This window comes from Montipora foliosa, chromosome 4 (genome assembly GCF_036669935.1).
Source record: "Montipora foliosa isolate CH-2021 chromosome 4, ASM3666993v2, whole genome shotgun sequence".
NCBI lineage: Eukaryota > Metazoa > Cnidaria > Anthozoa > Scleractinia > Acroporidae > Montipora > Montipora foliosa.
In genome coordinates, this window is record NC_090872.1 from 47,072,743 (window position 1) to 47,077,742 (window position 5,000).

The 5,000-nt window shown below is 38.8% G+C and overlaps 1 protein-coding gene across 1 annotated transcript in view; it reads left to right on the forward strand.

The window, feature by feature from the left end:
* LOC138000873 (tyrosine kinase receptor Cad96Ca-like) overlaps positions 1–5,000 on the forward strand; it is a 38,629-nt gene that overhangs the window by 9,447 nt on the left and 24,182 nt on the right. The window lies entirely within an intron of this gene.

A 5,000-nucleotide genomic window follows, 5' to 3' on the forward strand; every position in this document is an offset into this window, starting at 1 on the left:
CTCTGTTGCCTGCCTATTTGCATTTATTTGTACTCAACTCTGCACAGTCTTCAGGTAAAAACAAAATTGGAAATGTGACAGCAAAGAATTATTTGAAAGAAAGCTTTTCGTCTATTTTGTGCTTTATTATTCAAGGAGAAGGTTCTTCAGGAAAGGGTTTGATCCTGAAATTTATTTTGTTGCGTCAGGAGCCCATCAGTAGGAGCCCTAGGTGAGGTAGCGTTTTTCGTGACCCATCTATTTTTAGAAATAACGTTCTTGAATTTACCGCCATAATTAAATGTGTTCCTTAAGTGGTCCGCATGATTCTGTGATGCCGATGGTTGCGATTTTCGCTTGCCTGAAGTACTTGCAACCGGCTCGTCACTTTCTTCCCTTTCTGTAGCAGAGCTACCACTATTTTCCTTGCTCTCAAAACTTGAACTAGTTTCTGATCCTATAGATATTGAAACTGAACAGTCAAAGCTATTTGATAGTTGAGATTCGCTTTCTTGACCACTTCGGTCCGCCATGTTTTTCTGCTGAGTTTGCAGCATTAGAGAGACCTTAGCGCTGATTGCCTACTGAATTGTTATTGAAATTCACCATGATAATGAATGGCGTGAAAGTGGTTCTAAAAATAGATAGGTCAGGAAAAAAACACTACTTCATACAAACAAAGTGGGAGATGGAGGCTCCTACTGATGGGCTCCTGGTTGCGTATGGTAATTTGATACGATTAGGTTTCTTGTCTTCACGCACGGAATGAAATAGCAAGGATTTTTTGCCTCTAAAATGAAATATGTTTTTTGTTTCAATAAATTTTTTGCTGGAAAAGGTGGCCTTTATGAATTCACCATGTTGCGTAATATTCGAGCTTAACAAATTTGCATGCGTGCGTTGAAATGTGATACGCAAGGAGACAGGATTTTTTTCTCTCTGACAAATGATTGAGAGGCTGTCTCTGTAAAAGCGGTCCAGTCGATCTGGTTTGAAAAATAGATTTCGCTTATTTCTTGTGTGTTGCAAGACCTTCATGTGCTTAAACTAAAACCACAATCCACTAGATCGGATCTTTTAAATTATTGGAGTTTTGAGGGATTTTTGGTTCACCCGCTCGAACGCTTCTGCCGCCCTATATCGAGGCTTCAATTTGACCAAACATTGAAGATCAATTTATCACGAACTAACGAAGCCTGTACAAAAGAAAAACGATGGCCAGTTACTTCATATCTTTTGAATACACAAAGGTGACTTTCATTAACATTGAGATTGAATGAAGCTACTAGCCACCCCTGTCATAGATCCTCATCAGACACGCGAACACCGATCAACTTCAAACTCTATTTATGAAAAAGTGAGACGGTCTTTTTCAATCAAACCAACGCAGCTGGAAAGTAAGTATCATACATAATGTCATTACGGAGAGAAACCTTGCGGCCCGTCCTTGATGGAATACTTATAGCTTTCTGAACTTGCCTAATTTCGGCGATCTCCAAGTTTTGGCTGCACCTTGAAAGACACGTTAACAGGGAGCGTTGCACCAACCTCGCATGCAGATAGACCTAAAATAACCCTAAATAAACGAAAAAGACATTTAAATGCACTAAAGGTCAATTGAAGGGGCAATAAACCCTCTTTTAACGGCTTCAGCTTTGGCTTACCTGCAACAGATAAATGCTTCAGTGTTCGAATTTCGCTCCATGATTTTACGAAAAAAGGACGATCTCTGCTGCCCAAGCACTGGATCCCTGAAGGTGCAAAACAAGTTTAGGTATCTAAGTTGCCTTTTCTCTGCCATTATCATTCTTGCATCGAAGCCTTTCCTCGGCAAAACGGTGAACATCACTGAAGATTGCAGCCATATTTACTTTTTTGGACAACCGCTGACCAAATTCAATTATAGCACTTGTGAGGTAAAGTTGACAGCTGGATGGAGAGGAGTGTGTCGGTTTCATTGCAATAAAAGTTGTCAAATTTAGAATTCCTCCACGCTAAACCTGCACAAATTGCAAAACATCTCGTAAGAGCACCTCGACTTACGACCCACTTAACTTTCCCGTCATCAGCGCTAATACGCACCCACTCAACAATATCCTACCTATGGGCCTGGCCCGTTCCCTCTGGCACAAAAGACGATTGTGGTATTTGCTACAATTAAGTTGACGATTCCGTGATAACAAAAGTAAAGGTTTATTTTTTATATGCTGTACCAGGAGTTGTGTAGCACTGCTTTTACCGTATAGGCGTGGGCCAATCTCTCGGAGGCTTTGGCAAGCCCCAAAATTACCCTACCGAATGGTTCTTAGCTTTACCCTAATGAATCCTTGTTCCTTGGGGGGGGGGGGGGGGGTGGGAAGGATGCTGACTTCTAGCATTAATAACTCTGAAGCAGTTGAGCAAACGATCAGCAAATTTTGTGACATTTCCTAAAATTTCCATAGGATTTTGATGTGTCAAATATTGTTTATATTTGGTTGACATTTTCACGGGAACCACTTTTTTTTTTTTCTATTTTGGTAGTTTTTTCCTCGTTTCTTTCATGTTTCAACTTATCTCAGCTTTTTTGTCTTCGTTTACGAATTTTTAAATAAAATGTCGTTTCTTTGCTGACGTTATTGGTACATATTTGGCGACTCCCTAACTTCCAACATGGTGCGTCAGACTCAAATTGGCGTATCTTCGACATCATGTGGCAACAGAATCGTTCTAAAACCGTTCTACGTATGAAGATTCATAAATTCTTTTACTTTCCTAAAATTGAAACCTATGGCAAAGAAAGTGTAGTCAATTTACAACACAGTGAAACAGTGAAACGGGTTCTTCGAATGCTTTTACAGTTATTATTTTTTTGGTAAAAGCCTATCCATGATAATTCCCTCAGTAACAACCAATAAACTAAAGCAAATGTAGACTGTCAGTAAAATACAGAAAAAGTACGTAATAAATCCGTATTATTTGGTATGCATTTAGACCAAGCGGTCCTTTATTGGTTGCTGAAAAAAACAATAAAGGCATTCTAAACAGTCCTACTTTTTAGACTAAAATGACATCAGTAAAAATTAAATCCGGCTCCCGAACGTATTACTGAGAAGAAAAATAGATTTTAAAATACTCTAGAAACCTGAGGTTGCTTTTAAAGGTAAAGCTAAAATCATGAACCATAATAACCTCTAAATGCGTGGCATTACATTTCCCATTAGCTGAGTCATGGGCTCCTGGGTTTGTCACTTACGAGATGTTTTGCAATTATGTGCAGGTTTAGCGTGGAGGAATTCTAAATTTGACAACTCTTATTGTAATAAAATTCAAAATCCTCACGGACACCCTCCTTTCCTCAGTACCTCACAAGTGCTATTATTGAGTTTGGTCAGCGGTTGTCCCAAACGGTAAATATGGCTGCAATCTTCAGTGATGTTTACCGTTTAGTTCCGAGGAAAAACGTTGATCTAAGAATGATAATAGCAGACAAAAGGCAGCTTAGATACCTAAACCTGATTTGCACCTTCAGGGATCCAGTGCTTGGGCAGCAGAGATCGTCCTTTTTTTGTAAAATCATGGAGCGAAATTCGAACACTGAAGCATTTATCTGTTGCAGGTAAGCCAAGCTGAAGCCGTTAAAAGAGGGTTTATTGCCGCTTCAATTGACCTGTAATGCATTTAAATGTCTTTTTCGTTTATTTAGGGTTATTTTAGGTCTATCTGCGTGCGAGGTTGGTGCAACGCTCCCTGTTAACGTGTCTTTTAATGTGCAGCCAAAACTTGGAGATCGCCGAAATTAGGCAAGTTTAGAAAGCTATAAGTATTCCATCAAGGACGGGCCGCAAGGTTTCTCTCCGTAATGACATTATGTATGATACTTACTTTCCAGCTGCGTTGGTTTGATTGAAAAAGGCCGTCTCACTTCTTCATAAATAGAGTTTGAATTTGATCGGTGTTCCCGTGTCTGATGAGGATCTATGACAGGGGTGGCTAGTAGCTTCATTCAATCTCAATGTTAATGAAAGTCACCTTTGTGTATTCAAAAGATATGAAGTAACTGGCCATCGTTTTTCTTTTGTACAGGCTTCGTTAGTTCGTGATAAATTGATCTTCAATGTTGGGTCAAATTAAAGCCTCGATATAAGGTGGCAGGAACGTTCGAGCGGGTGAACCAAAAATCCCTCAAAACTCCAATAATTTAAAAGATCCGATCAAGCGGATTGTGGTTATAGTTTAAGCACATGAAGGTCTTACAACACACAAGAAATGAGCGAAATCTATTTTTCAAACCAGATCGACCGGACCGTTGTTACGGAGACAGCCTCTAATAGGTAGCCAAGTTTTAACCTCAGAAAAGTATCTGTTTTGTCATTCTAGTGTAAAATAAAGTTTATTTGGGAAGCCAACAACATTTCTTTAACTTCCTGGTTAATCCAATTTATTGCTACGACCTACTAGTGCGAAGATCGTTTACATTTAACTCATGCTTTTTGTGCTTTTTGAGTGTCGTGAAATTACATCATTTGCGTGACATAACTCCTTTATCACGAAGGATATTTCAACAATATATCGCTTTACTCTAACCCAAAAAATTTAGATAGTAAAAAACTGCATGTTTATGAACCATTTCTTATGCTTTTGTGCTTGTCAGCGTTGTGATTTGCGATAATTCGCAAGTTTGTTTTTGTTCCTCATTGATATGTAGATTTTCAATTACAAGGCCGCTCAACCTCATGATTGTTTAAATAGTTCAACCTGAAGTCAAAATAGATACGTTTCTCAGGAACTCGACAAAAAAAGCTTCCTGACCCGACAGATGAAGTGTAAATATTCAGTTAAATATTACAACAAAATAAAAAAACCAAAGACGGAAGTTTCTTGGCTAAAAAGTACGTTGTTTTGCTATGAAAACGACGAATGATTTTAAAACAATCTTTCCCGTTGTTCATTCAGTTGACACAAAGTGATCATGTGCACCTTTATGGTTACCTAGCACGTGATCAATTTCTTCCTTTTGACAGAACATCATGACCTTTCCT